The 24,386-nt window shown below is 41.0% G+C and overlaps 1 protein-coding gene and 1 long non-coding RNA gene across 2 annotated transcripts in view; one reads left to right on the plus strand and one right to left on the minus strand.

The window, feature by feature from the left end:
* PTPRD (protein tyrosine phosphatase receptor type D) overlaps positions 1 to 24,386 on the plus strand; it is a 1,386,996-nt gene that overhangs the window by 142,947 nt on the left and 1,219,663 nt on the right. The window lies entirely within an intron of this gene.
* Positions 7,854 to 11,585, minus strand: LOC310667980. Its single transcript, XR_014506505.1, has 2 exons — positions 11,381 to 11,585; positions 7,854 to 7,999 (listed from the first exon to the last, which is right to left on the minus strand). It is a non-coding gene; the product is annotated as an uncharacterized lncRNA (long non-coding RNA).

Consider the following 24,386-nt stretch of genomic DNA (forward strand, 5'->3'; position numbering starts at 1 on the left):
TGAAGGGAGGAGGCAATTTTCATCAATTCCTCCTTCCCCCATATCCCCTGAAAATTTGCCCTGGAGAGTTGTAAGATCACCCAGAACAGTGTGGGAGGTATCTATGCCCTTTAAAGTATGGGGGAGTATTGTTTTTCTTTACTACTATGTTGTGTGTTTTTGTGTTTTTATATTGTAAACTGCCCTGTGATCCTCAGGTGACAGACAGTATAGAAATAAGATATAATAATACAAAGTTCTGTGTTGAAAGCTCTGTGTCTCAGTGCCTTTGTTTGTAGTCTGCCTCTGGATGGCATATATATTTTGCAAGATTAGTGCGCCAAGTCTTGGACTTTGGCTACCCGTCCAGTTCCTGCTCTCCTCAGTGGCTACCATCTTTCCCCAGTAGACTTTGCTTTCTTGGGAAGAAGGAGATCATAAGAGCTGTTGCATATACATGACAGACCAGCTACCCCAGTATCTTGACACTTTCTGCCACAGTAAACCTAAAGGCAGACAAACATTTCAAAACATTGAACAAAGGCCAAGGAACCTTGTCCAATAGTGGCTTGCCATCATGTATTCCTGCAATAATTATGAAAATAATTATACATTCTTTATCAATCTTCTGAGAAAAATACAAAACCTTATGCAAAGCCACAGAGACTTGCAAACTACCCAACCTAAGATGAACTTATAATGTCTGGTTTCAATGGATTTTTCAAATGCTCAACTCAGTCTTTTGTTTTCTTTATCTTTTTAGGTAAGTTCATGGAGAGACCAACAAAAGGTAAGTTCAGTGTTGTTCACAATACGGAGAGATGTTAGTGAAGTGTAGATGGATGTTAATGAAGATGTAGACAGGGTGCCGGTGTTTTGCACCTGTTTTGCCCTGGGAGTCCAAGTAATAAAGAGGCCGCTGTTTGCTCCCAGTGGGGCCCTTTTACTGGGGCGTGCAGGTAGCACACTCCAAAGGTAGTTTTCTGGGTTTCTTCAGTAGTCTAATCTCAAAGACTTGATACATATATTGATATTCAATTTCATAGAGAATACTATTTCTTGGCTTAAGTTTAAGAGACTGTATTCCTGAGCCTATAGGAGCATGTATCTTCCCTTCATATGTCATATGTTTACCTAGCAAATGCTGGTGTTATAAAAAGTGCAGTAACCCTTGGGAGAGAAATCAAGCAGAAAGATAGAGCGGGAGCCAAGAATTCAACCAAGGAATGATAGAAACTTAAATGAAGACAAACGGGGAGGAATTCAATGTTGTACTAAGTTGATCGTTCCATTAGTGCAAGCATTTCAGTTTTCCAGATGGTACAAACCCACCTCCCCTCTGCACACTGTTCTGGGGGTTTTCTTGCCCCCCCCCAAGCCAATTTGGTGGTATTTGGGGGAGAAGAGTCAGAAAAGCCACATTGACCAAGCGGAGGTCCTTGAGAAAGGCCACGATACAAGCGCAGTAGATTATGGTAGTATTATTATTAAAAGAATAACAATTACTATCTTTGGCGTGTCTTATAATATTCGTCGTTACCTGACCATAATAGTTTTGCTTTTAGAGAACTGCCCACATATATCCCATTTTATGTGTGTAATAGGACAAACGATATAAATGTGAGTAGAAAAGGAATATAAAAACAGCTGGCAGAATGTATTTCTCAAACTTTAAAACTTTTTAAAGTGCTGTAATTGTAGAGGGAAGAGAAATATTCCACAGAATGATTAAGGATGGCTATAACTTGGGATAGTGTCAAGGATTTGGCATTACCAATTGATGTAGGTCTGAATCAATATCAAGCAATTGCACCTTATTTTACATCAGTCAGCATGCTAAATCCTTGCTGGAATAACTAAAGTACCAATCAATACCTATGTTTCACTGCACACCCTTCCAATGCCGTAAAGTAAAACAGAAGGAAGGCAAATGCCCCCATTTTACAGTGTGTCCCAAAGCAGGCACTGTGACTTGGACAAGCGTCCCAGTGCTCCAGTAAATCCTGGCTGCTGAATAGAACCAGCTAACTCTGTCCTTACTGGAGCAAACACTTTTATTCTAACTGCTGCCTTGAGTGATGTTTATGTCTTCGAGGATGGTCATATTTACATAGCTCAGTGGCCCACGAAAAACACTTATGTCCCTGTGGAGATGGCAGCACCAAATCAGTGGCTCATGCCCTCCCGGTGTGCACTCTTTACAAAGACCTGAGGAACAAGATTATCACCCCTCTTGTATTGTCCATTCCGGGTCACCCAACCACTGTCACAGTGTCTTTTCCCCTGACAGATCAAGATGAGCAGGTGACAGCAAAGGTTGCAAGCTGGGGTTTTTTTAGCTGGGGCAATCAGAATAAGGGCCACTGTTTGACTCCTGATTTAGGACGCTAAACTGTGTTTTATATAATCGACTTTTTATTTTGTTCTGTGTATATCACAATGCTGTTTTGTTGCTATGGCCAATGGCTGATGCAAATAAAGTTTCATTCATTCATAGCTCAGTGATAGTCAACATGGTGCTTTCCAGATGTTTTGAACTACAATTCCTATCATCCTCACCCAGCGTGGCCAGTGGTCAGGGATGATGGGAGACATATATTCTTAAATACCTTGAGGACATCACATTGGGTGCTCCTGATATAGCTGATCCATCAAACTCTACTGAATCACTTCTACTTAGTTCCACATACTTTTGATGTCTTCTTGATAGCTCTACATAGATAGTCTAGTCTATTTGCCATATCAACAACCAGTGATATTTTTTTATGCGCTCAGGACTGGGTTAGACACAATGCAACTTGTTCTCCATCTTGCTTCTCCCTTGCAAAAGGTTCTTCCCATCTTCTGCATCATGAATACAGACCGATGAATATTTGAAAATATACATGCACTCAAGAAATAAACTATTGTGGAATATTTAAAATGCATATTTGGATTCATGCACACTTCCCATCAAAATCAAAAGTTCAGAATCAAAAGCTATAGAACTTCCATGCACTGCTTCTTATTAGAGAAGTAAGCTTGAATTTCAAAACATGGGATAGAGGAAGATAAAATAAGAAATCCAAGTTAACTAATTTTACTGTGGGTGTTTGATATACTATTGAAGAGTTCAATGTTCTTACAAGGTTTAACTTAACATCTAAATCTATTGCTGGTGCTTAATTATGTTATAAAGATGCTTCATTTCTGAGCTTTTTCATTAAAATTCTGTTTCTCCTTGATAACAATGATTTACATTATATTTCTTTTGCTTAGGGTAATGTTATTTCCTTTTCAACTTACATTGCTAGATCTCAAGTGGAAAAGGCTAAAATATGTTTAGGTACATTAGAGTACAATAGATAGGAGCTCCATCTGTAATGCTGAGTATATAAGTAATTAATATTTGCAAGACTATACAGTTACATTTTATAAACATACCCCAAACTACTGTGTTGTGTTTTTTTTTTAAAAAAAAAAACCAATAGGCTAAAGCAGAGCTTTCCAAACTGTGTGTTGCAAAACGTTAGTGTGTCGGCTGCAGTGTGTAGGTGTGTTGCACAAACGTTTACTGCGCTCCTCCTGGGGCTGGAAAGGGTTTAGTTCAACCTCCGGTTTGCTAGTAAAACTGAATTACTGTGTCACAAAATGATGCATATCTAAAAAGTGTGTCACCAACATGAAAAGTCTGGAAGGCTCTGAGCTAAAGTATATATAAATTGTATACAATTCATTTCATGTTCTTAAAGTTGTTCAGGAAACTCAGATTGTAAAAGAGATTAAGTATTGTAAACATTATAGTCTTCCCCCAAATTTGGGGTTTTCCTCCACCTGAAAAGTGCTAGTTGACTGTGTTCTCCTTCTATAGTTTCGAAATTTAAATCCCTATTCAAAATAGACAATCTGCTAAAGCTCAACCTGCTTTTGGTGGAAAAATAGTTGGGGAGAATTCACTTGATTGTTTGTTGCTTATCTAACCCAAAATGCTATGTCTATGCTCATTTAAAAGTGAAGGACCAGGTGTGATGGTAGGGCAGAAATAGAGAATCTGTGGCCCTCCAGGTTTTGTTGGACTACAGTTCTGAGTATCTCTCACCTCTGGTCATGCTGGCTGGGACTGATGAGAGTTGGAGTCCCACAACTATTTGTGGTTCGAGGACCCGATCCCCACTTAGTGGAATGAAGACACACGGACACATAATATAAGGTTAATGGGCAAGAAAAGGCCACAACTTTATTGATTACAGCAAGTGAAAAAGTATTGGCTTAGGCATTGGATCACGTCAGTTGACTCCACCCACTACGAGAGGGGTGAGTCTAAAAGGGGGGGTTATTCACCAGTAGGTGGAGCCTGTTGATGCTAATCCAACTATAAGCTCTCCACTGATGTCACTGAGTGTCGTGTCATGGCCGCCCGCCACACACGCCGTGTGGCTGGCACAGCAGCAAGTTAAGCTGCCGTCCACGCCCCTTCCAAGCCACCTGGTTGGGCGCTTGCCCGTGGGCGTGGTGCGCTAGCCAGGTGAGTGGGTGGCAGGGGGCTAACGCCCCCTGCTTGAGGCGGAGATCGGCTCCCGCCCACAACTCCTCCCTTCGTTGCAGGAGGAGACTCTTTCCCCATTCTTGCCATAAGGCTATAGTTAGTGTCTCTTTTTCATGTACTTTTCCCTGTAATGATTTAAGGACAATCATTTGTTTGGTACCTTAAAACTGTAAATCCTTTTAAGGATCATGGCTTGACTAATGTACTGGTTATGCTTTTTTTGGGGGGGGGGGGTCCTAATTTGCAAAATGAAGATAATAAATTTTTTCACCCACAAGAAAACTCTTCCTCATTAATGTTTGTAAGGTGTTTAAAAAATCTTCAACAATTAATTAATATATGTGAGCGCATTATAACAGTTATCTCAGCTGGACCCTAAATTAGGATCAAAACTTAGGCCAGAGACATTTCATTCCTCTCCATGCATGCATTCAATTCACTGAGTCCCAGAGGGCTCCGGTTCTTTTATTTGCAGCCATATTCATCGTACTGACTTCAGAAGCAATTTCCATGGCTAAACTCTAATCCCCTGTGACCATCCTTTCCTATTTGCAGATAATTTGATTGACATGGCAAGATGAATTCCCTAGAGATTTCACCGGAGCTCAAATCTGTCTTCAGTCTCCTCTTGCACTTATTGTCTACTTCCCTCAGATCAAACTATTTTAAGTTTGGGGACAGTAGGTCAGGAGGGCAAAATCCCACACCCAGTTCTTTGACTTGTACCCAGTTTTGGCTGAGCATGAAGTGTAATAGGAAAAGGGCAAATGGCTGTATGCCTGCAGATTGAAGATCACAAGTCCAATGCCTGGAGGCATTACTAGATGAGATATTTAAACAAAGTTCTTCCCTGCCCATCTCTTGGGCTTTTCCTGGCAGAAAGGTTAAAAGCTCATAGAAGATTATAGAGATAGATACAGATAGGGAATACAAAGAACTCACAGGTCCTAATTCCTCCAGTACACAGCAGCGTAAGCTTGTGATGAGATTTCACCTTTAAGGTAAATTTGGAAGTTGACGGAGGTTAAACAAGACAAGCAGAACTTCTGACTTTTCTCTAAAAATAATAATAAATAGTCATAATATTTTTAAAGCGTTGTTGTTATTCCAAATGTATATTTTCAAATATAACATAGTTCAAGATTACAGTAAATTGTAGTTCGACAAACAGAAAGATTTCTTGCTAACTTGATGGCAGACTCATATCTATATATTAAGTAACGTATAACACCTTTGTCATTACATCTTCATCTCCAGCAAGTTTTCCAACTCCCCTCCGACAGTGAAATAAATTGCTGAAGACTTGCGAGTTCCTAATATCTTTCATCCCGCCTTCATACATACAATAAAGCACTAGTGTAACTGCTATCCAGGGATTTGTCTTTCAGGACATTATCCTCCATTTGGAAGATTTGTATTAAATGTTCCTGGTTCCAGATACTGTATAGATATTTTTCCTCCTAACTTGATTGAACCCAACAGCTGGGGGTAAAATTGTTTCCTGGCCCATATTATTTATTGTTTGATTATGTTTACATACTACCAGAACCTACCAGAGCCCTAAACACAGTTTCCCCCCAAAATCAATCCACCTTTACCCAACTTTTTACATTCCATTCCCAACAACACTCCAAATCTGCACTTACCATTTTTCTGCTAATGTTCTGAATGTTCAGCTCAAACAAGATGTGATCTTTGCTACATAGTTTGGTGTTTCCTGACTTTTAAAAATACCGTAAATAGCTCACACTACTGTGACTATCTGGCAATAGCCCCAGTTATAATCAGACCCCCTAGCCAGAAGCTTATGAACTTATGTGCAGCTCTCCCCATGTGATGAGCCACTATGGGGGCAGCAAAAGTTAGGTAGAACTAATACCAGGCACCATAACATTTATGGAAAATCTGTAGAACATGACTTGTCTGTCTCTATATGCATATCTCCCAAGGGAGAACAAAAAAAGGCTCTCCAGCCTTCTGTGTGTTAGCCTTCCTTGGGGAATGCTGACAGGGCTCACATATTTAAAGGTGAAGTTGGGAACTTGTGGGCAGTTCTGTCCTTCCCTTAGTAATTTTGTCATTTTTCTACTTTTATAGATTTGCCCATTTCTCTAAACTATGGATTGCATACTGCTCAGTCTTCATTGTACAGATTATATATATTGGATGTTTTCTCACCGTAATTCAAACATTCCATATGGAAGTAGATGTTGACTATAATCTTGCTTTATCTTATCAGCTCGATGCTTAAGCCCCTTTGGCGGAAGAAATGCTTATTGTACCTGAACCGTGTCCGGGTGTTGACTCATGAGTTGATGTTGCATCTATCAAATACATGAGTGATTGTAAAGAAAAAGACTACGTCTGTGATTTATTTATTTATTTGTTTGCTTGTTTATACTCCTTGTTGAGGAGCAGTTGTGCTTGGTGATATATTTTTGTGTGACTTTGCATTTTGCTCTTCAGTCCTGACTTTCTCCTTTGTCCTGGTTTGTTCCTCAGTATCCTCTTCTTCTTCATCCCTGGTTTGTCTGGTTCCTGGCTTGGACTGCTGTCCAAAGATTTAGCCCTCACCCCCAAACCCCACATGTACTTTTCACAATGGAAGGTGTGAGTAGCAAGCCAGGGAGGGAGCTGGTTTTGAATGAAACTATGGCAGAGGAAAAAATTAAAGCCACCCTTCTCCACCACCAGCCCGATCCTAATCTTCCCCTCTCCCACATTTATTAACCATTTAGCTATTTTTTATATTTTAAAAAATCACCTATACAACATAAAAAAAATGTGACAGTGACTCTAGTTCAGCCCTAAGCTGCCACACACATTTGCATCCAATCTGATTCCTACCAATCATTGTTTAACCTACAGTGTGGATTTCACCATCCTCCATGAACTTCTGTAAGACTTGGATGGATTGTGTGGCACTACTGTTTTTCAAGTTGACTGTAATGTTTTCTAACACTTCCCTTTTTGTGGGTGTACTTGCCTTCCAGCTTTTCTGTTTCATTTCATGCTTCTTTTCTGCTACTTCTATATTGATAATCACAGAATGTTCTCTGTAGATGGGTTTGAAATTTCTTCATGCTTCCTCCTGCAAAACCTTTTGTTTCTATCAAAGGCGTCAGCAGGTATCTGTTAAGTCAGACTTGTTTTCTTCCATTACAAAGGCAACTCTCTTTAATGAAGATAGGAGCTATCATATAGGTGTAGAGGTAATCCCTGGAGCATAGGAGTTGTCATTAACTGTCTTGGAAAACATTTCTGAGAAGTTTAACAAATGAGAAGACTTGAAAACTAACTAAAAGACTTTTCCAAGAGCTATTCATGAAATATTTATCTACTATTTCAGTGTGGTATGAATAAACAACTGTTTTATTCAATGAGAGATAAATTACTGTAGTCAAGTTTCATTTTGTTTTTCAATGGAGCCAGTTGCTTCACATCCATCAGGGGATTTGAGAATGGCTTCATTAATTCAAAAAATCTGTTGAACGTCTAGGAAGAAGAAAAAGAATTTGGAGCAGGCAATATGAAATCTTCTATGAAACGTCTCGCAGTTTTCACAGTCATGTATGTGTATTGTAGAGTTGTATTAAACAAAAAAGCCCCAATGATTCATGATTATTTTATTATGAATCTCAATCAGGACAGAAGCTCTTCAGTGACATTCTAACAATCTGCATGTGTAGTTTATTTTGTTTGCTTTAGGTTGCCTATTAAACACAAGTTGCACAATGCTGACCACTGCACTATTTGATTTATTGCAACGTGGAGTCTAATGTTTATCTATGAAAATGCTTGCATTAAAAAGGAATAACTCCCTAGTTCCCTGAAAACCTAAATAACAAATAGACACTCTTTGCTATTTTGTTTGCCCAGAGTGCTGGCTCTGTGTAGCTAAGTCTGATTGGTTAAGATCAACTTCATGATGCTGCAACTCCACTCCACCATAAACAGGCATAATTCCTGATTGGCTTGGATGACAGAGAGATCCAAGCCAATCAGGAACCATGTCATGTCACTACATATATGGGATCCTCCTTAATGAGGGTCCTGGTTGCGCTCAGGCTCCTGAGACACCCCCTAGGTGGCAGGTGCTGGGTATATCCCAGGCCTGTCATTATGGCCCCACAATCACGCCAGGCTGTTTGAGCCAATCCGAGGCAGGTGGTGTGATTGGGGGGCCTTTAAAAGCACCAGCACAATGTGGCCAAGGCACTTGCTTTGTGCTGCCGAACACCCACCCTCCCGTCCCTATTTATAGGTTGCTGCATTGGCCTTGCTTCGAATGTTGGTCGGTCACCTGTTTTGGAACAGGGGCCGGGTAGGAGTTTTGTCCACTTGGCAAATTGGCACTGGCCACTTGGTTTTTGCCTACCCCCTTAGCAATCATCACAACTTTGTAAGGTTTGGCGGTTAGGCACTGGCTTAGTGAAGTGTGTGGTAGGGGAGGTATGGCCATCACCTGCCCCTCCATGAATAAGGGTATTCCGGTAAAGGAATCTGGAGGTCCTGGATCTTGTCCAAAGTCCGGTTGAAGGGCTAGGATCATGCCAGGACCACAGGAACCCAGGGGTGAGCTTTGGTTGGTCTTCATTGATGTTACTCCCTTGTTTGGTGTTTACCCTTCCAGACTACCTGCCAGAGAGGTAGGAGTCAGTTATAGTCGGTTACCAATGCCTAACCCAACACCACTCACTTTGCTGTAATCAATAAAGTTGTGGCCTAAATTTAGCCCAATATCTTAAACCAAAAATAAATGTTAGTGTGAAGTTATTTTACTTGGGGGCCTTGGAGCGCAACCAGTCAGACCTGGCTACATAGAACCAGAACTCATTGTAAACAAAGCAGGACTAAGAAGTGAGGGAAGTGTCCATGTGTTGCTTAGGCAAACAGATGACCTTCACTGTCTTTCTGCACTGCTGTGTGAGAGTGTTTTCATTGCAGTCCCATCACAGCACAGTGCAGAAAGACACGGAGCTATGCCCAGTTGCCGTGGCAACACAGCAATGAGATTCCTGTCTCACTGCACTGTCACCCTTTTGTCTCAGAACCATGGGGATGACTTCCCTTTCCCCTGTGCCCTGCGTTTGGATACAGATTCTGGTACATATCGTACTGAGGCTAAATGGGATGCTTGTTTGACTACACATGCAGATGTGCACCCAGATGCCCATTTGAAAGAGCACCTGTGCCAAAGGTCCCAGTTTCGCTGCACTGTACTGTGGCAGATTTTCATTATTTCAATGCAGCACAGCAAAGCTGGAAGTTTTGGCCCAGTTGCTTACAAGAAGGAAAGAGGGAACGCCTCCTCTCTTTCCCCACCAATACTTTCACACTCTTTCTAGCACCCTTCAATAAAAAGCACCCAAAAGAAGGGGATTTTTTGAAACATGGACATGTTTGTGTCATAGCTGGATCCTTGGCTCAGCTTGGCTCTAATGAACTGATTTGTTGTGAAAAGAGTTGGAAATGTTTAACTGAATCATGGAATACTGATGTGTCAATCAGTTAAAAGGTCTTATATGTCTATTAACTAGTGATCAATGTCACTGCATTGAAAAACCCTAGAATCAGCTTTTGTAAATGGGTTTGTGAACTTTGACCAAACTTCCCAAGTTCCTCTCTTTGTAATTGTCAGGGAGAGGCAAATGGGAAAAGATGAAAGGACAGAAACCAGCAGTTATAGAGAGCCTCAAGAGATTATCAGCAGCAGATTTCCCTATGGAGGGAGGCACTGAGGGAGAGATTGGAGATGCAGAGTCCTTTAGCCTCAAAGGGTTTTTGGAGCATGTCCTGGAACATCTTTTGGACTACAGCTTCGAATATGGAGTATGGGCAAACTTACCAAGACGGAATCAAGGAGCTGCTAAGATGGAAACCCTTTGGGACTTAATCTTTGGCATCAAAAGAAATCTGCAGACAGGCCAGGAAGAAGAGTTAAGAGCCTCGGATAGAAGAGCACCAGGCTGATGGACTATATGGAACTGATAGAAAAGACTGACAAAATCCGAGACCAGGGAGAAGAGACGGTGGAAGAAGATTGGGAAATTTTTTAAAATTTTATTCAGAGTAATATAGCATAATTAAGGAATGTTGGGAAATGGTGGAATGAAATTATATGACTTTAGTAGAAATATGATAAGGATTTAAGTATAGATAAATTTTAAGATTTTGATGGTAAGATAAGGTTGAAATAAATTAAGATAACTAAACGATAGAAAGCAGTGAAAGACGGAAAGGATTTGCTGATTTAATTATTAACTGGAATACAAAAATGGGAGGTGGGAGGAGGTCGAGGAAATAAGTCAATGAAAGATAAAGATATGGAAAATGGATGTGTTTTTAAATGTTTTTGTTTTTTCTTGTTGTGTTGATGTATTGTTTTTTGTTTTTTTATGTATTGTTTCCTTTTTTTACTGTCTTTTTCTTTTCTTTTTGTAACTATAAAACCTTTAATAAATATTATTTAAAAAAAGAAAAAAGAGATTATCAGCAGCTTGTTGTCTGACAGTCAGTCTGACATAAAGGGGAAGGAGGATGAGCCTGGGACAAGTCAGGCTGTACACAGAGGAAGTAAGGGGAGGTGTTTTCGCAGACTTGCATGCTGGGTGTGGAAAAGGAGGAAGTAAGATCAGAGGCAGCAACTGCGCACAAGGGGAAGGACGCTAATTGTAACGCTGGAGATGTACATTTGAACTTTGTCAAATAAATCAAATCGTTTGGAACTGGCTGGGAGCCTGGAGTCTTATCTAAGCCACCTGGCCAGCATTAAGCAATCTGACAGTAATGACACACAATGAAGTGGCAGTTAAATCTGAGGCTGGCAGTTGGAAAGAATAGTGGAGACAGATAAAAGGCAAAGTTCTTCTTTACTAATATTGTGAACGATGATGGCGAACTTGAGTCCAGAACAAAGAAAGTGGATTCTAAAGGAGCATGCCTACTTTTGAGCCTCCCTGTATTTGTAATGTAATTCCACAGGGAATGTATTTCACAAACAAAAGATGGGGAAAGGAGGTGGCAGTTGGCAATTGGCAGTTGGGAGGTGACAGTTGGGAGTTAGTTGGCTATTCCTGTTTATTCCTTTGACTGTGAAGGTGAGAGGGCTTCGTGCAGACACTGTCTGGAGGAGTTTGTAAAGAATACTTGCTCTTAAACTGCTGCCAGCCTGACAAGTAAAGAGATTTATCTTCAACTGTTTGTGTATTTTTTATCACAAATAGCTAACATTTATCTACTGATAAGGGTGGGGGTCAATTCTTCCATCTCCGTCTGATCACCACACCAGCCAATTTCCAGCCTAGCTACATTCATACTTGGCGATAATGAAGCAAGGGGGAGTTGAAGATTGGAGTCACCTTTCAACAGCTCCTTACACCAGATTTTTACTTGCTTGGCGGAAATACATTGTGTTCTTTCTAAGTTTTCAGCCTCAAAGAGTTAATAACAATCAGCTTTGGCTCAACACAATATGATGGTACATTATAAAGTGTGATCACAGGAGTAAGCTGTTTCATAATATCCACTTCTCCATCAACAGCAGGTCATGATACCACTTAGATCAATGTCTTCTCTGTTGATTAGCCTGAGATGGCTGTGGAAGGCTGGTAAGGGAAGAAGGAAGTGCTGTGTGGAGCACACACACTGTGTGCTTTCTTAGAAACTGAAACCATTTCTGATGCATTTACTATGGATTATATTCTGGCAAATGGAATGTGTTTACAGTTGATGGTCATTTCCTTGCTTGGCACTGCTAGTAAAAAGGAAATTAAATAACAAATGTTTTAGAGTGATGCAGGAGATATGGGGAGAGGTCAATCCAAAAAGCCAAAGAGACAAAGATCTGACGTTAGAAGCTGTGCATGGAAGAATCCCTTTAAAAAACACGGACTTGTTACAATAAAATGAGTCACATTCTCTATTCATTTTTATAAAAAATAAAATAAAATCAATAGTCAAAGTGACTATAACAAGGCGGAAACTGGACAGTTTCAATTTGGGTGATAGGCACTGCTCTCAAATCCATCCTTGGAGCTCAGTGCCTTGCCTTGTTTTGTTGTGCTGTTGTGGTTGTAAGCTCTCTCTCACATTCAAACTGTTGAACTGCTATGCATGTTCCAGTCGATAGAGCCAACAGCACTTTTGTGTATTATACAAAAGCAATAATTCTTCCCCTCCAAACAAAACCTTTTTCAGAGCAATACAAAACCAGTCCCAGATGCTGTACTTGTCAGGGAATAATAACATTCTCATTGCACCTCCAGGGTATACAAGTCTCCTAACACTTTTGATGCATGATTACCCAACCAAAGTTGTGCTCTCTTGGATCCATTTTTTCCCTTTTACTGTTGCACTGCAGCGTGTCAGAGGTCTGGCTTTTGGATTCTGTTTAAGAACTCGAGCAATTTGCCAAAGCACTTATTCTGAAGTAATGCTGGAGGGTTCCCCTAGCTTTTGGTGTATGATCAGCAAAACTGCTCTAAAGGAGGTGTCTTTTTAGACCAGAGCGGCAAAATAATTCAGCGTTATGCTTTCTCTGCCTGTTGCTGGAAAATGAGGCCCCAAATAAGTTTAACAGACTTGGACTCTGCAACCTTTTGGAAATATACATTTAAGTACAGGTATAGCAAAACCATTCACGAGCTGGCAGGTTCCCATCTGCACCACTGCAATTCAGTCTATGTGGGACTGACGTTGGGTCTGGTTTGGAAGCTGCAGCTAGTGCAGAATGCCAGAGTGATCCTTTATGCAGGAGTAGCTCACCATCAATATATAACATGGGTGTCGAAAGCTATGAACTGGCTGCTGATACACTACTGAACCAGTTTTGAAGTACTTGTTTTGACATATAAAGTCTTAGTTCGTGCCTTTGTCATTTTTGTGTGAGCTGCTTGGACATTTTTGCTACTGCAGGTTGCGACATGGCATGATGAATAGGGTAAAAGAAAAACAGATGTAGTCATCTGTTTTGGCACACCACTGCTGGAGTACATCAAAGTAACCTGTGGTGAAGCAGGGGTCCCAGTTCCACTCCCTGCCCTCCCAATAGATAACATCAACATAAGTAATGGAATGAACAATTAATGTAATAAATGCAGGTGTTGGCAGCATCCCTGTTCTTGGTCAAGATGAGAGGAGACACAAGGTGTCCCCCCCCCCCACCCTCACTATATGTTTAGTTAGGGAGTTGAACTCTAACTAAACCTCCCTGCCCCCACACTAAGTCAGGATCAGATTCAGGGTGCAGTTTGAGAGTGTTCTGCAAGTTGATCTAGGGATGGACTGCAACTGTGTCCCAGATCACAGAGGCTGTGCACAGCCCCTTTTTTTTAAAATGACCATTGTAGATTGTTGTAAACTGTTTAGAGGTCTTCTTTCAAGTAAGTCACATTTGTATATTTTTAAAAAAATCATTCAATCACTGCCTAAATAAATAAGGGCTAATCACTCAAGCATTTGATTAAGTCAGGCATCACCCAACCTGCAGCCCTCCAGATGTTTTGGCCTACAACTCCCATGATCCCTAGCTAACAGGACCAGTAGTCAGAGATGATGGGAATTTTAGTCCAAAACATCTCGAGGGCTGAAGGTTGGGGGTGCCTGGACTAAGTGATGTTCTTTGCCTGGTTGATGATGCGTAATATACTCTTGTTGTTGCTTTTTAAATTTAAGTTGTATTTAAATGAATTATTAGGGACGCGGGTGGCACTGTGGGTTAAACCACAGAGCCTAGGACTTGCGGATCAGAAGGTCAGCGGTTTGAATCCCTACGACGGGGTGAGATCCCATTGCTCAGTCCCTGCTCCTGCCAAACTAGCAGTTCGAAAGCACGTCAAAGTGCAAGTAGATAAATAGGTACCGCTCCGGCAGGAAGGTAAACAGCGTTTCCGTGCACTGCTCTGGTTCGCCAAAAGCGGCTTAGTCATGCTGGCCACATGACCCGGAAGCTGTACGCCGGCTCCCTTGGCCAATAAAACGAGATGAGCGCCGCAACCCCAGAGTCGGCCATGACTGGACCTAATGGTTAGGGGTCCTTTTACCTTTAGCTAAATGAATTATTGTTTTAATGTACCATATTTCAATGTTTTCACTCACTTTGAGGTTTTGTGAACAGCTAAGAGCAGTATGCATATACATAATTCAAACAAACAAACAAACAAACAATGTATATTTTTGATAAAGAAATTGATTGGGCATCTCCATCGTCCCAAACTTGCAGAGTCCTCACAGGGCACTGTCTGTTGTTTTGTTTGGATTTAAATAAGTTTTTCAAAGAAGTGCATTGGGTTAAATGGTGCTGAAATGTCGGGATGGACAGATCTCAGTCCCTCTCAGCTTTACATTTACATTTTAGGAATTCATTCAAACAGAGAACTCTTAAGTGATTGTGGTAGATTAAATCATCTTTTCTTATGTGTAACAAGAATGATAGCTTTTGTCCTCATGTGTTGTGATAAGGACCATTATGTTAATTACAATGACTGACATGTTACTGGATATGAAATCAAGGATCGTGATGATGGTTGAAGAACACTTCTTTAAAAAAGATGAAAGGGGGGGGGATGTCTTAGAGTGATGTGATACTGCTTCACCCATTAAAAGTCTTCCTCAGAAGTGTCACTTGCAACTGGAGACAGAATACTGAGCTAGTAAACATATGCTAAAAGCTTAGGTTTCTTTTTTCCCCTGGCGAAAAATTTCAATGGACAGAAATTAATTTCCTATTTAAGGTTTAATTAAATAAATGAGGAAATTACAGCTTTAATGTACAGCATAGCCACCTTAGGAACCTCAGGAAACCTTTACAAATCTATATATGTGTATATGTTTATTTAATAGATCAACTTCACCGCCCTACCAATTTAGATGTTTGTGAATTACAACTGCTGCAATTATGCCAAAAGGCAATTTTAAGAGACTGCAGATAATCTACAATGAATATCTGCAAACTTTTCCTCCACCGCAAAAAGGCTGCTTAAAGGAATCTTGTTCAAATTCCCTAAAATATTGCATGTGCCCTAAGGTTAAAAAAGTGTGTCTGTACTGGGTCTAAACTTGCTGTTTTTGACACTAGCAAAGATGACCCAGATTATAGTGTATGTTGACTAAGGATATCCCAATTTCTTGCCCTTGGGTTCTGTGATTTTTAATTATAATCTGAAAAGCATGACCTTGAAACATTTATACATAGAGACAGATTTCTAGCTTTTATTTCTATTCAGCTCAAAGAAACAACACAATAGATATATAATCCCTGAGAAATACCTTAGGGAAATAGGGCTGTGTGTGTTTTTGGTGGTGATATCTGTGAGCTGCCTCAGCATGGTAGATAATTTACATTCGCTGACAGTCCAGGGGAACTGGACCCAATGTCTTTCTCTCTTTTGACAACAAAATACAAATAAAATGGGGGCCAGACCCAAATTATAGAGTTTTTAGATCAATAATTCTCTAGCGCACGTCAACTGCAGTAATTACCTTGCCTGCTAATTGCATTAAGGAAAGGTCCTTTTCTCAGAAACAAATTACTTGCACACACAGATTGGAATTATAGGTATTTATTATCCACCACGCAACCAACATGTTTGCAGTTCGGTTGTAAACTGGGAATTTAATCTGATCAGAAATGGAGCAGATGAGAAAGATGCAGATTAACCCAAAATAATAACATATAAAAGATCTGCCTATCACACATGGTTCTGTACTTCCAAGATGAAACTTTTCAATCTGAAATGGCTGGCTTTCTGTATCTTTCTTATTTACATGGACTAGAAAGTTGTGGTGGGGTGAATTTTGATTTGAATTGTGAACAGAGGTCAGAAATGACAAGGCAGAGACCATGAGCTGGGTGAAACTAGGGTCACTTCATTTTAACAAAAGGAGATTTGAATGGGAAAAGACTGGGCTGAAAACTATTATTGTGGTTCAAGGACCCAATCCCCGCTTAGTGGAATGAAGACACAAGGACACGTAATATAAGGTTAATGGGCAAGAAAAGGCCACAAATTTTTGGTTACAGCAAGTGAAAGGTATTGGCTTAGGCATTGGATCACGTCAGTTGACTCCACCCACTCAGAGAGGGGTGAGTCTAAAAGGGGGTTTATTCACCAGTAGGTGGAGCCTGTTGATGGTAATCCAACTATAAACTCTCCCCTGATGTCACCGAGGGTCGTGCCATGGCCCCCTACCACACAGGCATCGGACAGGATCCACGACTGTCGGATTCCTTTAACAGAATACCCAAAAATTGAAGGTGTAGGCGATGGCCACACCTAGCCCTTCCACACACCACAAACACATTATTTCAATGCCTAACCTACCCACCAATACCACGAAAGTTGTGACGGTTGCTACGAGGTAGGCGAAAAAACCACAAAGCCTAATGCCAAATGGAAAAATTCCTACCAGGCCCCCTGGACAACCTGGGCAACCAGCCTAAGGTCCATAGCAAGGCCAAGAGAAAAACTGAAATCCTGAGCTCTAAGGGAGTGGAGGGTGGGTGACTCGCGATGGGACAGCGAAAAGTGAGGCTGCATGGCTGGCACAGCAGCAAGTTAAGCTGCTGTCCACGCCCCTTCCAAGCCGCCTGGTTGGGCGCTTGCCCGTGGGCGTGGTGTGCCAGCCAGGTGAGTGGGTGGCAGGGGGCCAATGCCCCCTGCTTGAAGAGGAGTTCGGATCCCGCCCACAACCCCTCTCCTCTTGCAGGAGGAGAGTCTTTCTCTAAAAGGCTACTGAGCCTGGTGTTATTGGGCAAGCCTAGCCTGCCTGGTGGAGATGTGGTAATAATACCATGCCCTCCCTCAGATCGCACCTCTTTGGGGGATGTTGAGGGCTTTCTGCCCACCGAGTGGCCCACATTTTGAAGAAGGGGATACAAGTTACCCTGCCAATGGGTCCCCAAATCTCAAGACTCACCTGCGAAAAGTTCCCCAGGGTGTTCATCTGTTCTTCCTTCTTAGTACCTTTCACACATATCCCTGCCAAAATGACCAATAAAACAAAAAAATCAACCTATTGAATTTACTGGTACCCCACTAATTGCTCCTCTACTGGTCAACAGTACAAAGTAAGTGCAAAACTGATATGAGACCAACTATCTATCTCCTACTCTGCTTCATTAGGTGACCAGCTCTGCCTTTCAAGGAGGATGGGATAGCTGCTACCCAAGCACTGAAGAATCAAGAACTGGACAATATCCGCTTAAACAACTTGGCTTGGCTCTGTCCATCACTGATGCTGATGTGACACACGCCCACACATTGCATCCTTGTCTTCCCCCTTCTTGACCCAATCCCACAGACAAACAAGTCTCAGTTTGGACACCAGAAGAGCAAGGTGGAGGGACAGCATTCTGTGCTTTGATTATTTTATTTTAGCCTTAGAGAAGGAATACTTCCAACTATGCTTGATTTGCTAGGAGGGGAAGGTTGCTATTTTTTCCCCCAACAGTTATTGGGTCAATAGAAGATTTCTCTACCTCTTTGCTTCTTGTCTTGGCTGATTGTACATGATACTACTCATTTACCATGAAGTAAATTCAACTGAGTTTATGTGCCCAATGTCTGACTTTCTGTTATAAGATTTCTGCCTAAGGCAGAAATTTTCCTGCTACAATCCCCTATGCACCTGCCAGGGAGTGAATCCAACTGAAACCAGTGGAATGTACCTCTAGATAAAAATGAGCAGGTATGTACTGTTAGTCTCAATCCAAGCATCCGTTGCATTGTTTCTGTTGGTACCCTAGTAGTTCTCCCATGTGGTGGGAAGACTCAGTAACAACGGTTGCAAATCATCAAGCACTAGTCTAGCACTGGAATCTTGATTTCAGGCCTAGCTCTCACAAAGAACAGACTCAATGGTGAAAAGATTCCTGGATTATACAATTTCAGGTTACGTACGGGGGTCACATTGTTGATATTTCTCCTTTAAAATAATTCCCTATACAACTCAAATATCGATATGACTTGCCGTTTCCCATGTCCATGTAGTGTGCAATGATGCAGTACCCTATTTCATGTTTCCTGGCCCAGGAACAGTTTTACTGCATCATCTGTTTGGTGTGTGACTAATCCACAGTTGGGTTTGTTAAGGTTCACGTCCAAACTGCAGATTTCCAGACTGTGATTCTGATTTGTGCTTAATGAAGCTAATCCTGGCCCAGAGAGAACATCCATTTCTCATTGTTCTGTGATTACCTTGCAACTAGTGCTTCTAGAACAAAATACAACATAGTTATTGGCTAGTTATGGCTGCTTACGTGCAATTAGTAAAAAAGTATGATAGCAGCCTTTACAGAGAGTTGTACGTCTCTGAAAACCAATCTACAAGCTAACAAATGTCAGCATGCTGCTCACCATGCAGGGATCACTCCAGCATAAGAAATAAGTAAAAACTAAGACTGATTAAGTATCAGAAAGAAAGTGTTCACTAATAATCATTGCAATGCAGTTTACCTGCCAAATTGTCCACATTATATACTTGAGGAAGTCCTATCTAGACTTCAAATGAAAGAATAGATTTTTAATGTGCCATTTTAATGGAATCCGATGGGTTTTGGCAGTTCTAGCTGGGCAGATAATGTGCAGAACTGCATTCCTTCAATTCCCCATATCATCACCATCTTTGACCTTTGATACAGATATTTAAGCAATTTAATATAAGAAAGATTCCCAGTGCATCTGTGGTTTATCACAGCTTCATGTTTCACATCTTCTACAATATGGAGCTGGGGAAATGTACAGAATAGACTCTTGCAGCGAAAAGGAGAAAATGGCAGGATCAGGAAGAAACCTAAGCCCACTTCTTATAATGTCATTGAACTGTCTAATGTTGACCGGGCCCCAGTTTCTACGGCTAGAGGTAAAAACGTTGAAGCATTATTGGAGCTGGAGAATGGTATGACTGTTTCTCAAGTAGTAATATGGATATGGATATGTTTGTGCTCATACTGAAATTGAAAAAAATGACATGAATTCATCTGCTACTCCAAAGTGACCATAAAACTAACAGAGGGGGAATAATTGAATGCCCAAGTCAGCCCACAAATGCCAACCACAAGCCATAGTAATTTCTTTCGTGTGTTTATCTTATTGTGATAGCATAACACAGGATTGTGTGTTTTACTTTAACTTTCAGTAGGCTTTCTGGTCTTCTTCACAACAGCTCTTCTTCAACTATGAAAGAGGAGAAAACTTCAGAACTTTTCTCTCCTCTCATTTTTCCATTAATTCCTTTATTCAATTATTCACTATTTATTCACTAGCCCATACAGGTGATGTTTTGCCAGTATTCTATCTCGAATGATAAAAATATCACCTACTTCCTTTTCTTGGCACCCTCTCCACCCCAAAGATGTTTGCTTGACTCCAATATCTGAGGCCTCATTCTCTCTGATGCCATAAACCTATATCTGGACCTATATCTGAGGTTGCAGATGAACACAAATGACATGAATGAATGTTCCTCTGTGTAAGGAGCTGTTGACAGATGACCCCAGCATTCAGCCTTCTCTGGACTCATCAAGACCAAGTATAAACACAACCAGGCCAGAAGTTGAGTGTTGCGGTATTGGGATGGGAATGGGGATAGAGATGTCAGCCCCACTCTTACCAGTAGATAAAGTGGGTAGGTGGGAAACAGGAATACAGTGGTACCTCGGGTTACATACACTTCAGGTTACAGACTCTGCTAACCCAGAAATAGTACCTTGGGTACTATTTGCTTCAGGATGAGAACAGAAATCATGCTCCGGCGGTGTGGCAGCAGCAGGAGGCCCCATTAGCTAAAGTGGTGCTTCAGGTTAAGAACAGTTTCAGGTTAAGAACGGATCTCCGGAACGAATTAAGTACTTAACCCGAGGTACCACTGTAAAGAGAAACCAGGAAGTTTGTAAAATTAACAAAACTTGAAGATTGGTTTTAGGTAGTGCTAGGTTTAAAAAGTTTATAGAAGTTAAAATGAGAATCTTCACCCAAAAGTTGAAAGTAGAGAATATTCCCTCAGAAAATAAAGTCCCCTCTTCAAGTGGTGTGAGCTTAGAATTCATCTGTGGAAGGGTTTCTGCTTGCATGGTTCTTCTTAGCCAGAATACTTTATTCTGATTTTAACACAATACTCAAAATGGAGGTCATGGCTGAAAAGCTTGAGAAAAACTAACACAGCATAGACCCGATGCTTCTTGCCCCCTTCTTGCAAACTTGTCTGGGCTGAAAGGTGCTCTGATTTATAGTATTTAGGCTGGAGTCAATGCACATCTGTTTGTAGAGAGTGCATTTAGGGTTCCTCGGGCCAATGAGAACTACAGTTTCATTGAGTAGGGATGTGGCAAAATTGGTTGTTGGTTCTTTCATTTAGATGAGGCAAGATCTCAAGTGGCTCCTGTGGAACAAATTTCTCACATTTAGCACTCTGCTTATATCACATAGGGGCATGGATTGTATAACTGGATCTTCATGTGTCTTTCTCTCTCTCTACCTGTAGATAGCTATGCTTTTGTGTGTGTTTCTTCCTTACATTATGTTTGTTCTCTGCTAGTTATTAGAACAGACATGACCTTTCACATAACTAGGCGCATGCTTTGGACAGAAGTTTGAAGAGGCAACCTGTGTAGTGTTGCAATTCACTTGGCCCAGCACACAGTGCTTTTAACAAATTCTCCTGCTTGTGAACATCACACTGATCCATAAATATGCCTAAGGAAATGTTTCTACAAAAATGGCAAAGCAAATGAGCTTAGACTGCAAAGCCCCCTGAGTACCGGCATCACAAGGAGAATGAATCTATTTTCACATCTTAGTGCATTAGAGAGAAATCCTTATTTAATCAAATTTGTAATGATGTCAATGGCTCCACAAGCAAAAGGGCTTGCCTGGAACAGCTGCTGTATTAGGAAATCTGTGCTCCCAATTTGCTTCAGATAGGCCAAGAGGTAACAACAATGCTTAACATTCTTCAAGGTTTCCTTGGAACACTTTGCTGCTATAATGGAAAGACCAGATGAAGTGAATTAAAATGACCTTGCTGTGTTGAATTAGTAAAAATTCGTGTATTTGGGCACTAAATCAATGGCTGGCAGCAACATGGCTCAGCTGTATGCAAGTCTGCGGTAGGCCTCTCATAATGTGACATGCAAACTATCTTTCTTTGCAGATGCCAGCACTTTCCCTAGCACTCTCCCAGAACCCACTGTGCTAACACCTGTCTGAACTTGAAGTTTGGATTGAAAGTGGCTTAATGGCTTGGCAGTTGTGCTGTACAAAGCCATGTGGATACTAGCACAGATTCCCAGGAGACACCAGGATTCTTGTTCCTGGAACTAGTGAAGAAATCTAAAAGCAAAGGACAACAAAATTAATCATTGCCTTCAGCCTCAAATTGCATCAGCCCCAAATGTTATATAGCATTGTCACATAAGCAGTGTTCCACCAAAACAAAGCTGATGGTTCACTCAGCATATTCCGTTACAAATCCTTATTAGCACAATTAATTCTCATTAGCTCGATTCTATTCAAAGTCTGAATTTATCCGTACCTATTGGTTGTTGTTCAAAAAAAGAAACACATGAATGTTTTGTATTGATCTCTGCAAAATGTGTTTAATAGTGACAATTAAATGTTGAAAAGGGACTCCATTCCACATATGCTGGTATCGATATCTAATGGTACAAAACATAGTTTTGGCTGGAGCGGGTGGCGCTGTGGTCTAAACCACTGAGCCTCTTGGGCTTGGTGATCGGAAGGTTGACAGTTTGAATCCCCGCAATGGGGTGAGCTCCCTTTGCTCTATCCCAGCTCCTACCAACCTAGCAGTTTGAAAGCTTGCCAGTGCAAGTAGATAAATAGATACTGCTGTGGTGGGAAGGTAAACGGTGTTTCCGTGCACTTTGGCTTCTGTTATGGTGTTCTGTTGCACCAGAAGCGTTTTAGTCATGCTAGCCACATGACCCAGAAAGCTGTCTGTGGACAAACGCTGGCTCCCTCAGCCTGAAAAGTGAGATGAGCGCCACAACCACATAGTCGCTTTTGACTGGACTTAAACATCCAGAGGTCCTTTAATCTAATATTTCCATATCAGAAGAATTACTATATAATTGGGCTATACTAGTAATTCATTGAGACAGAAGCAATTATTCTAAGCATCACTTACATTGCACTTGTAAATGCTCTTGCTAACCACCTAAATATCAAAGCTACTAGTAAGCATACCTATGTTTGTAAGTATAATTCATTTATATTATACCAGAAAATGCAATAGGCATTCAGCTATTGGAGCACATCTGGTCTTACCAGCTATACAAAATCATGCGTGCGCACACACACACCCCACCTTGGGGAATAGAATTGCTCTCATTATGCCAGCCGTGTCCTTCATTGCAACTTGAATTGAAAACATTAGCTAGGTACTGTTACAGCAGAGGAAATGCAAATGCAAATAAATCCACTGTAGTTTTGTGTGCTAATAACTTTGATCTATAGGCTCCATTTTGTTTGTTTGGGTTTTTTGTGGTTTGAAGACTTACTCATGTGCAAATAAGCAGCTGTGAAGTAGCAACTAGAAAATCAGATCTAACGAATGTGAGAATTCGTGCATTACCAGGCACACAGCCAGAGTTCACTGTCACATTTTCCTTGAGATACACTGAATGGCTGCTATTCATACTGCAGGAGCAGCCTGTTCTGAAGGCATGACACATACTCTGTGGGGTCAATAGTGTTTGGCTGTGCCATATATAAGAGCTACAGGGAGGCATCTCAGAACCTGCTCTTCCATCCAGCAACAACAATTATGGAGGTTACCCAGTGAGATGGGGCTCTAACAGTCATGGCTTACCAAGTGGATTTTGGATCCTATATTCTATGCACTCAGGAACAATATGCAGAGTGCTTCAGCTGAAATTGAAAATTCCTTAGAATAGTGATTGCGAACTTGTTTATGCCCAGCATACGCAATCTAGAGCCTCACTGCAAAGTAACACATTTATAGAAAAGATGTATAAAATTAGAAACCCCTTTCATGTTGCTCATTTGCCCTTTATATAGCACTTCTGCTGTGCAAAAATATTTCAAGATAATTCCCCTCTCAACAATAAAAAAAAAAAAGAGTTTGACAAAGATAGATGTTTCAGAGACACCCAGCTGTGGGTCCATTGCTGTGCTGGATATGTGAACCTAGATTTAAGTTCAAAGCATTGTAACATATGCATTTTCTGGGATCATCAGCACTCCAGTATATATCAAGTGTCTGTTTCCCACAAAAGTATTCCTTTTAGGGGTAGCAAATAGCTGGAGAGGTAGAGGGGAAACAGTTACTGTTGCACCAAGCAGTGATAGGAGATTGAAACCACCCACATCAGTAAGGGGCTGTGCTGAAGCTCCTGTCCTGATCAGAGCAACTATGGAAGCATCTGAGTATGCCATTCAAATAATGCTAATGGCATTCATAGAGGCATGAACTACGCCTGATAAACCAGGTCTGAGAAACCCAAGTTCCTTTAAAACATTTTTATACTGCCCTCCACCAGTAATCCCAGGTCGCTTCGTAACAATTCAATATAATTCCAATAAAATCAAATATTGAGATACAATAAAATACATCACAATTCACAGCAGGTCAGATAACTGCTACCCAGATTCGGCAATAAGTATCCACAGATGCCTGAAAAACCACACAGATCTTCAGCTTGCTTTATTTTGGGGTGGAGGCAGGTGGGAGGGGGGTTTCTATAAACTGAGCGCCATTGAAAAGGTCCTTTTCAAAAGGTTGTTAGCTGCTCTGAACCCGGCTTCAGCTGGGGAGGGTGGGATATAAATAAAATTTATTATTATTATTATTATTATTATTATTATTATTATTATTATTCCCAGGTTGTCTCATGGTGAAT

The sequence above is a fragment of the Podarcis tiliguerta genome (assembly GCF_965153285.1).
Source record: "Podarcis tiliguerta genome assembly, chromosome: 17".
Lineage (NCBI taxonomy): Eukaryota > Metazoa > Chordata > Lepidosauria > Squamata > Lacertidae > Podarcis > Podarcis tiliguerta.